Here is an 11,199-nt window from a genome sequence, read left to right as displayed (position 1 = left end):
ACCGCTTTCAGCCAGGTGATGGGGATAGTGAGCTGTCCAAGGATCAGTTTGACGGTGAACATCCCCACCTGCTGCTGGGAACCGGTACTGCAAGGGGTGCAGGGAAAAAGAAAGTCAGATTCTCTTCAGCCCTTCTTCACCTCTTCCCACCCCAGACTCACCTGGTATATCTATCACATGTCATTTGTACTCCTTACCCTCCTCCGCCTTATTCCGACTTTAACCCTCTCATTCCCAGTCCCGATGAAGGGAAACATCGTCTGTTTATTCCTTCCATAAATGCAGCCGTTCCCGCTGAGTTCCTCCAGCATTTTGTGTTGCTCGGGATTTCAAGCGTCTGCAGACTCTCGTCTGTCAGATCCATTTGTTGTTGCTTGCTTGTTTGTTTATTTGAATCAGATGCTCAAATAACTCAAAATAAACTGAAAATACTTGACCTGTATTCCCAGATCTCTTGGTTCTGCTGCACTCCTCACTCAGGTAGGCCCTACCAAAGTGCAACATTTTGCAGTTGTCCACACTGAATTCCATCTGCCATTTTCCAGTCCGATTTCCAGCTGGACCAGATCCCACTGCAAGCTCTGTTAGTCCTCCTTGCTGTCCACTACACGCCCAATCTTGGTATCATCTGCAAATGTTCTAATCTTCAGCAATGAGACCATTTACACGGAGCCCTGCCACAAGAAAGCAGCAACCGTCATCAAGGACTCCAACCATCCACACCATGCTCTCTTCTCTCCCCTCCCATCGAACAGGACGTTCAGAACCCTTAGGTCCCACACTGCCAAGTTCGTGGACAGCTGTTACCCTACAACCATCAGGCTCTTGAACCGGCGTGGACAACTCACTCACCACAACTCTGAACCGATCCCACACCCTAGACTCACCTTCAACAACTCTTTACAAGTAATTTTTCTTCATTCTGACAGCAGTGCACACTGCCCACCGTCCCACTATTTCAGTCTCCTGCAACGCTGCAGTCGGTGACATCAGCGAGGAACCGCGTGGTCCACAGGGCCGCGTCCAATGGCGCGCGTCTTCCAGGCCACACCTGGAGATACTGAAACGCGGGACCACACGATGAGAACCCACTGCCCGTGGAGAACCATAGTCTGAACTTCGACTGTAGAGCACTGACAGGACCCCAGCCATCTTGAAATGAAATTAGCCTATCTGAACATATCTTAAAAGCTCCATATGTACCCACACCACCCCAGGCACCCAGCACTCTCTGTGTAAGAAAAAACTTGCCCCTCACATCTCCTTTGAAAATACCCCCCTCGTCTTAACTGCATGCCCTCTGGTATTAGAGATTTCAACCCTAGACAACAGATACTGTCTGTCTACTCTATCTGTTCCTCTCATAATCTCTATCAGATCTCCCCTCAGACTCCGTCGCTCCTGGGAACACAACCCAGCCTCCTATTATCATGTTGTGTAATCCAGGCAGTTCCCTGGTAAACCTCTTCCGCATCCTCTCCAAACCCTTCCCGCGATCCCTCATGGTCTTACCTATCAGATCCTCTTCTGCTCCATGTGGAATAACCCCAGGGTCTCCAGACTATGCATGGAACGACCATCTCTCATCCCCGGACTAATTCCAGTCAAACATTTCTGCACTCTCTCTACATCCTGCACATTTTCCCTGAAGCCTGGCCCTCCTCCCCAGGACTGAATCCAATCCTCAGGGTCACAGATTCATCATCACCGCTTGCATGTGTGGTTTTGCAGCAGCAAAGTTCAAAGTGAAAGTAAACTTTATGATCAGAGTACAGACACGTCTCCACACACAACCCCGAGATTCTTCTTCTGTGGGCACACTGAGCAAATCTATAGAACAGTATGTAAACAGGATCAACGGACAACAAACCATGCCAATGCAAATATAAATAACTAGCAATAAATAATGATCATGAAATAACAACATAAAGAGTTTGTAAAGTGAGACAATTGGCTGTGGGAACACCAGAAGCAGAATGAGTGTATTTATCCCCTTTTGTGAAAGAAACTGATGGTTGAGGGGTAGGAGCTGTTTTGAATGTGGTGGAGTGGCCAGTCGTGACACTTGTACCTTCTGCCTGATGGCAACAGCGAGAAAAGGGTTAAATGTGATGACATAGGAACACTATAAACTACAAAAGTAAATACAGTGTAATAAAAAGGAATAAAGAAGAAAATATAGAGGTCCGATGGGTTAGATTGTCCGGGGTCAGAGGTCAGTTGTCTGCGAGTCTGAGCCAGGATGTGGGGTTGCAGTCAAGGACTGAAGGCCTGTCCTGTGTTTGGCCCAGAGGAAGCCTGTCCAACACCAAGGACCAAAGGCCTAGAGGGAGCTTGACAGAGCCAAGGACTGAAGGCCTAGAGGCGGCCTGTCCTGTGGCAGGCCTAGAGGAAGCCTGTCCAACACCAAGGACTGAAGGCCTAGAGGCGGCCTGTCCTGTGTTTGGCCCAGAGGAAGCCTGTCCAACACCAAGGACTGAAGGCCTAGAGGCAGCCTGACAGAGCCAAGGACTGAAGGCCTAGAGGTGCCCTGTCCTGTGTTTGGAAGTGTGTGAGAGAGAGAGAGGGTGGGAAAGAGGTTGTTTTGCTGTTGTGGTCTTGTTTTTGTTGTGTTGTTGTTCTGACCGTTCTGGGCACCCTATGGCAGAATGTGTGGTGATACTTTCGAGCTGCCTCAGCAAATCCTCGGCTGTGTTGGTCTTTAAACAAAGGACACATGTCTCTGTACGTTTTGATGTAGGTGTGATAAAAAGAATCGGAATCTGAATCGTTCATGGGCTCACGGATATTGTGTCCATATAGGACCGTTCAAAGATCTGATGGAGGAGGGGAAGAAGCTGTTTCTGAATCATTGAGTGTGGATCCTCGGGGTTCTGTACCTCTTCTCCAAAAGGTCTTGGGCAATCAGTGACACAAGAGATTCTGGAGACACTGGAAATTCAGAACAACTCACACACAAAATACTGCAACAGAAATTTTATTGTTTTCTTTATTTTTCAAAATATCAACTATTTATTTCTCTCCATAAATACAACACAGTACAGGCGCTTTGGCTAATGATGGAGTGCTGACATTTTAGCCTGCTCTACCATAAACAGAACCCTTCCTTCCACATAGCTCTCCACTTTTCTTTCATCCTCGTGCTTGTCTGAGCATCTTAAATGCCCCGAATGTATCTGCCTCCCCCACCACCCTTGCAGAGCGTTCCACGCACCCACCAATCTCTGTGTAAAAATCTACCTCTGACAACCCCCCAGACCTTCCTCCATTCTTCTTAAAATGATGCCCCCTCGTATTAGCCATTGCTGACCTGGGAAATACTTCCTATGGTTTATGCTGATTGCCCTCCAGGTGAAAACACTGTCCCTCAGATTCCTGTTAACTCTTACCCATCTCTCAAGGATTCAAACCTTATCACTATTGACTAAGGATGTAATATCAACTAAATCTTGCCTTAAGTAAACACTAGCATCGGTGACAGTGACATTTTTACAGGATTGTTGTAAAAATCCACCCAATTCGGGTGTCACAGTAGCCCAGTCGTTAACGTAACACTATTTCAGAGCCTGTGCCCGGGGTCAATTCCCGCTGCTGTCTGTAAGGAGTTTGTAGATTCTTCCTGTGACCGTGTGTGTTTCCTCCGGATGCTCCGGTTTCCTCCCACATTCCAACGATGTATAGGTTGGGGTCAGTAAGTTGTGGACGTGCTGTGTTGGGGCCAGAAGAGTGGTGACTCTCGCCCGGAGCACAGCCTCAGAATGTGTTGGTGACCGACACAAACGACCCATTTCACTGTATGTTTCAGTGTGACAGGCAAAGCCAATTTAAATTCACAAATGCTGTTCAGGGAGGACAGCTGCCTTCCTTATCCCCTCTGGACTGGACGAGACTTCGGATTCTTGGCAATATCACCGTCCCAGAGTTTCCCCCGCTACGCTGATCGTCAAGCCACCCGACCCAGGAGTGAAGGATGAGGGACAAAATGGGCCAGGGAAGGGAACCGATCGTCCCTGGAGTACAACAGTAAGACACTTTGAAAAGCAGCTGACTGGAAACTGGCTGTCAAAGAGTGAAGAGCAAATTTAGGTCAACAGGTTTTGAAGGAAGTCAAGTTTCAGAATGAGAAGGCAACGGGATAGAATTACAGTCGTGTGTTACCAGACTTAACCCACACAAGGCGCTGTAATGATTAACAAATGGAATGCCAGGTTATTGGGTGAGACAGGGGACAAGAGAAAAATATATCAGCACTATGCGTGGGGGTGGGGGAGACTGGTGAGTCATATCTCTTCCGAAAGAGATGACAGGTGAGCAAGGCAGGAAAGCTGAGAGCAAAAGCTGTGAACAGAAACTCTGGCAGGGAAATGACAAACAATGGGAACGTCTCCGCAGCTGAGCGATAGAGACTTGGTTCCAATTCTGCTCACCGCACTTTAGGAAGACAGGATTTCCCAGTGTGGGTCAAGAACTAGAATCAGAATCAGGTTTATTATCGCTGACATATGTTGTGAAATTTATTGGTCTGCGGCAGCAGGAGAGCGCAGTAAATAATTTTACTGTACGTTACAATAAGAAATAAATCCGTGGTGCAGAGTAGTGAGACTGCTGATGGTCCATTCAGAAATGTGATGGTGGAAAGAACAAAGTGTCCCGAAAACATCAAATGTGTCTTCAGGCTCCTGTACCTTCCCCTGATGGCATCGGAGAACTTGTCCTGGATGGCGAGGATTTTAATGATGGACTCCACACTCTGGAGGCAGCCTCATTTGAAGATATCCATAATGGTGGGGAGGCTAGTGCCACGATGGAGCCGGCTGAGTTTTCAAACCTCTGTGATGGTTTCCGATCCCGTGCAATGGTACCTCACACTGTCGGTATGTGACTGGAATGAATGCTCCCTACAGGACATGTGTGGAGTGAGGGATTTTGATTGTGCAAAAAGACTGGGGAGGAGGGAAGAGGGCTGTCCTCCAAGCAAAGAGAGATCAGGTGAAGTCCTGCCGAATTTATTGTGGTGTGTACAAGGCATCGTTACAGTCTGGAGACACGACAGGCTGCAGATGCTGGAATCCAGAGCAACACACAAAATGCTGGAGGAGTGTCAGTGGGCCAGGCGGTATCTGTGGAGGGAAACAGGCAGTCCAGTTCTGTTCAGAGGAAGGGTTTTGAGGGGAAATGATGACTGTCCATCTCCCTCCATAGATGCTGCCTGACCCCTAACCCCGCTGAGGAATCAGACACCCCACCATCTCCAGCAGCTCATGTGTTGCAATGAAACACTTTCAGCAGCAATACAGGCACAGACAATGGCAGAAAACTTAAATTCTGCATCAGGTTTACAAAGCAGTGAAGGAAGTGAGCTAGAAAGGACGAGGGGAGAGTGAACGGAGGAGTTTCCCATCATGAACGGTTTACAGAGGATAGTTAACAGAAGACCAGGCAGTAAACAGTTTAATGGGGGTGGGGGGAATGGTGGAAGTGAAGGAAATGAATTCTGTGCTAAACACGAAACAGCAGAACCTCACTTCGGGAAGTCTGATCACCTGTCTGTACTTCTACTCCCGGAGTACAGGCAGAGACTGAAGACTGCAGCACCAGCAGTGAGGACCAAGAAGGTTTGGACAAGGGAAGCACAGGAGCACCTACAGGACTGCTTTGAATCGGTGGACTGGACTGTATTCAGGGATCCATCTTCGAATCCAGATGAGTCTGCCGCAGTTGTTTAATGCCGGCTTCATTAAAACCTGTGTGGATGAGTGTGTGCCTATTAAAATTTGCCGTACATTTCCAAACCAAAAGCCGTGGATGAACCAGGAGGTATGTCGTCTGCTGAGGGCTAGATCTGTGCTATGAGTCTTGGCAACCCAGGTCTGAACCAGAAAGCCAGTCAGACTTGTGGAGGGCTGTTTCAAGAGTGACGAAACAATTCCGAGCAAAGCTGTAGGCAACATCGGATGCATGGCAAATCTGGCAGGGTTCGCAGGACATTACTTCCTACAAAGCGAAACCCCATAGTATGACTGGCACCGATGCTTCACTACCAGATGAGCTCAACGCCTTCTATGCCCGCTTTGAAAGGTGCACCTGGTGACTCTGTGATCTCTGTCTCGGAGGCCGATGTCAGGCTGGCTTTCGGGAGGGAGAACCCTCGCCAGGCAGCAGGCCCTGTTGGACTACCTGGTCATGCTCTGAAAACTTGTGCCAACCAACTGGCAGGTACATTTTCAACCTCTCGTAGTACCTCCATCAGGATGCTGTTCATTCACTGTAGCTCAGCGTTTAACACTATCATTCCTACGGTCCTGATCAATAAGCTACGGAACCTGAGTCTCTGTATCTCCCTCTGCATCTGGATCATTGACTTCCAAACTGGAAGACCACAATATGTGCGGATTGGTAATAATATCTCCACCTCGCTGATGATCAACGCTGGCACACAACAGGGACGTGTGCTCACCCACAGCTCTACTTTCTCTGTGTGGCTGGGTAAAGCTCTAATGCCATCTATGAATTTGCTGATGATAGAACCATTGTTAGTAGGATCTCAGGTGGTGACGAGAGGGAGTACAGGAGAGAGATATTCCAGCTAGTTGAGTGGAGTTATAGCAACAACCTTGCACTCAACGTCAGTAAGACCAAAGAACTGATTGTGGACTTCAGAAAGGTTAGGACGAGGGAACATGAATCAATCCTCAGAGAGGGATCAGAAGCGGAGAGAGTGAGCAATTGGCTCCTGGGTGTCAGCTCTCTGAAGATCTAATCTGGTCTAACCAGAACAGGAGCTATTTTTCATTGGGATTTTGAGGAGATTTGGTTTGTCACCTAAACCAGTTGAAAACTTCTATAGATGTACCATGGAGAGCATTCTGACAGGCCGCATCACTGTCTGGTTTGGGGACGGTGTGACTGCATGGGATCAAAAGCAGCAACATAAAGTTGTAGAATTAGTCAGCTCCATCTTGGCTACTAGCCTCCATGGTATTCAAAACATTTTCAAGGAGCGGTGCCTCAGAAAGGCAGCGTCCATCATTATGGACCCCCATCACCCAGGACATGTCCTCTTCTCCTTGTTACCATCAGGAAGGAGGTACGGAAGCATGAGGGCACACACTCAGTGATTCAGGAACAGTTTCTGCCCCTCTCCCATTCGATTCCTAAATGGACACTGACCCTGTGAACACTACCTCAACTTTTTAATAGAATTGCTTTTGCACAATTTTTAATCTAGTCAATATTATCTGGATAGACAGGGTCTGATTAGGAATAGTCAGCATGGATTTGTGCGTGGAAGGTCATGTTTGACTAATCTTATTGAATTTTTTGAAGAGGTTACGAAGAAAGTTGACGAGGATAAAGCAGTAGATGTTGTCTATATGGACTTCAGTAAAGCCTTTGACAAGGTTCCGCACAGAAGGTTATTTAGGAAGATTCAATCGTTAGGTATTGATATTGAAGTAGTAAAATGGATTCAATAGTGGCTGGATGGGAGATGCCACAGAGTAGTGGTGGATAACTGTTTGTCAGGTTGGAGGCTGGAGACTAGTGGTGTGCCTCAGGGATCTGTACTGGGTCCAATGTTGTTTGTCATATACATTAATGATCTGGATGATGGGGTGGTAAATTGGATTAGTAAGTATGCAGATGATACTAAGGTAGGTGGTGTTGTGGATAATGAAGTAGGTTTTCAAAGCTTGCAGAGAGATTTAGGCCAGTTAGAAGAGTGGGCTGAACAATGGCAGATGGAGTTTAATGCTGATAAGTGTGAGGTCCTACATTTTGGTAGGAATAATCCAAATAGGACATACATTGTAAATGGTAGGGCATTGAAGAATGCAGTAGAACAGAGTGATCTAGGAATAATGGTGCATAGTTCCCTGAAGGTGGAATCTCATGTGGATAGGGTGGTGAAGAAAGCTTTTGGTATGCTGGCCTTTATAAATCAGAGCATTGAGTATAGGAGTTGGGATATAATGTTAAAATTGTACAAGGCAGTGGTAAGGCCAAATTTGGAGTGTTGTGTACAGTTCTGGTCACCGAATTATAGGAAAGATATCAACAAAATAGAGAGAGTACAGAGAAGATTTACTAGAATGTTACCTGGGCTTCAGCACCTAAGTTACAGGGAAAGGCTGAACAAGTTAGTTTTTTATTCTTTGGAGTGTAGAAGGTTGAGGGGGGACTTGATAGAGGAATTTAAAATTATGAGGGGGTTAGATAGAGTTGATGTGGTTAGGCATTTTCCACTGAGAGTAGGGGAGATTGAAACAAGAGGACATGATCTGAGAATTAGGGGACAGAAGTTTAAGGGTAACACGAGGCGGAATTTCTTTACTCAGAGAGTGGTAGCTGTGTGGAACGAGCTTCCAGTAGAAATGGTAGAGGCAGGTTCGGTATTGTCATTTAAAGTAAAATTGGATAGGAATATGGACAGGAAAGGAATGGAGGGTTATGGCATGAGTGCAGGTCGGTGGGATTAGATGAAAGTAAGCGTTCAGCGTGGACTAGAAGGGCCGAGATTACCTGTTCCCGTGCTATAATTGTTATACGGTTTTTTGGTTATACGTATACTGTAATTGATTTACTTATTTATTTACTTATTAGTTTTTGTTCTTCTGTATGATCTATTGCATTGAACTGCTGCTGCTAAGTTAACAATTTCACAACACATGCCGTTGATAATAAACCTGATTTGATTCTGATTCCTTCCTCGGTTTAGCGATCTGTCTGTGTATGAGTGGGCCACAAGTACCTCATTTCGACTTTCTTCTGGGCAGTCGGTGGGCAGTTAATGTTGGCCCAGCTACCAATGCCCACATTCCAGCCGAGTTACAGCATTGTGTTCTGCTCCTCCTGCAGTACCGGTTCCCAGCAGCAGGTGGGGATCCTGCACCGTGAAACGAGAAACAAGGGAAAATCCGCAGTGCTGGAAATTGTTAACTTCTCCCTCTCCCAGTGTGGAGCACCTTCCTGCTTCAAATTATCCTCCATCGTCCCTGTACCAAACAAGACCAAGGTAACAAGCCCGAACGACTAACGTCCTGTTGCACTCACCTCAATGATAAGCAAATGCTTTGAGAGTTTACTCAAGGACTACATCTACAGCTTGCTACCACCCACCGGACCCCCTACAATTCACAACCGATCAACAGATGATGCAATAGCCACTGCTCGACATACCGTCCTTACATATCTGGAGAAGAATGATGCTTATGTGAGAATGCTGTTCTTGGACTACAGCATTCAACACAATTCCCTCCAGGCTCGACAGGCAGCTCAGAAACCTCTGCCTTGTGCATCTGGATCCTGGACTTCCTGTCAGATCGCCAGCAGCTCCCTCACCTCCACCCCTCTGACTCTCAACACACGAGCTCCTCAGGGCTGTGTCGACACCCACAGCTCCAATCTGCTAATTAAATTTGCTGACGACACGACAACCTGTACACAATCAGAGCAAGGTACGCAAACCTGTACGCAAGGTGTTCACCCTGTACACATCAGACTTCCAATATAACTCGGAGTCCTGCCATGTGCAGAAGTTCGCTGATGACACGGCCATAGTGGGGTGTGTCAGGAATGGACAGGAGGAGGAGTATAGGAAACTGATACAGGACTTTGTGATATGGTGCAACTCAAACTACCTGCGTCTCAATATCACCAAGACCAAGGAGATGGTGGTGGACTTTAGGAGATCTAGGCCTCATATGGAGCCAGTGATCATTAATGGAGAATGTGTGGAGCAGGTTAAGACCTACAAGTATCTGGGAGTACAGTTAGACGAGAAGCTAGACTGGACTGCCAACACAGATGCATTGTGCAGGAAGGCACAGAGTCGACTGTACTTCCTTAGAAGGTTGGCATCATTCAATGTCTGTAGTGAGATGCTGAAGATGTTCTATAGGTCAGTTGTGGAGAGCGCCCTCTTCTTTGTGGTGGCGTGTTGGGGAGGAAGCATTAAGAAGAGGGACGCCTCACGTCTTAATAAGCTGGTAAGGAAGGCGGGCTCTGTCGTGGGCAAAGTGCTGGAGAGTTTAACATCGGTAGCTGAACGAAGGGCGCTGAGTAGGCTACGGTCAATTATGGAAAACCCTGAACATCCTCTACATAGCACCATCCAGAGACAGAGAAGCAGTTTCAGCGACAGGTTACTATCGATGCAATGCTCCTCAGACAGGATGAAGAGGTCAATACTCCCCAATGCCATTAGGCTTTACAATTCAACTGCCAGGACTTAAGAACTTTTTTTTTAAGCTATTATTAATGCTTTTTGAGTTAGTGATTTAGATGCATATCATATTTTTACTGAGTTAAGTATTGTATGTAATTAGTTTTTGCTACAACAAGTGTATGGGACATTGGAAAAAAGGTTGAATTTCCCCATGGGGATGAATAAAGTATCTATCTATCTATCTATCTATCTATTGATTGGCCTAATCTCAAACAATAGCGAGGTGACCTACAGGGTAGGAGTCATCTCTCTGATACAGTGGTGTCAAGAAAACAACCTCTCCCTCAATGTCACAAAAACAAAGGAGCTGGTTGTGGATTACAGGAGGGATGGAGACGGGCTAACCCCTATTGAATCACTGGATCTGGGGTTGAGAGGGTAAAGAGCTTCAAGTTCCTCAGCATCCACGTCACCGAGGAACTCACGTGATCTGTACACAACAGCGCCTCTTTCACCTCAGACGGTTGAGGGAGTTCGGTAGGGGTCCGCAAATCCTAAGAACTTTCTGCAGGGGCACAATTGAGAGCATCCTGACTGGTATATGGGAACTGTACCTCTCTTAATCGCAGGATTCGGCAGAGAGTGGTGCCGACAGCCCAGCACATCCGTACGTGTGAACTTCCCATGATTCAGGACATTTACAAGGACAGGTGTGTAAAAAGGGCCCGTAGGATCACTGGGGACACAAGTCACCCTGACCACAATCTAATCCAGCTGCCACCATCCGGGAAGCGGTACCACAGCATAAACCCCAGGACCAACAGGCTCCAGTGCAGCTTCTCCCATCGGGCCATCAAACATCACACTGACTGTTCTGTTCATTATAAATTACTATGATTGCACATTGAGACGGAGATTTTTACTCCACATGTATGTGAAGGATGTAAGAAATAAAGTCAATTCAATTCAATCCGAGCAACACACACAAAATGCTGGAGAAACTCAGCAGGGCAGGCAGCATCTACGAAAAAAAG

Source organism: Hemitrygon akajei, chromosome 2 (assembly GCF_048418815.1).
Source record: "Hemitrygon akajei chromosome 2, sHemAka1.3, whole genome shotgun sequence".
NCBI classification, from domain to species: Eukaryota; Metazoa; Chordata; class Chondrichthyes; order Myliobatiformes; family Dasyatidae; genus Hemitrygon; species Hemitrygon akajei.
The sequence above is the reverse complement of the archived record's forward strand: the minus strand, read 5'-3'. Positions refer to the sequence as shown.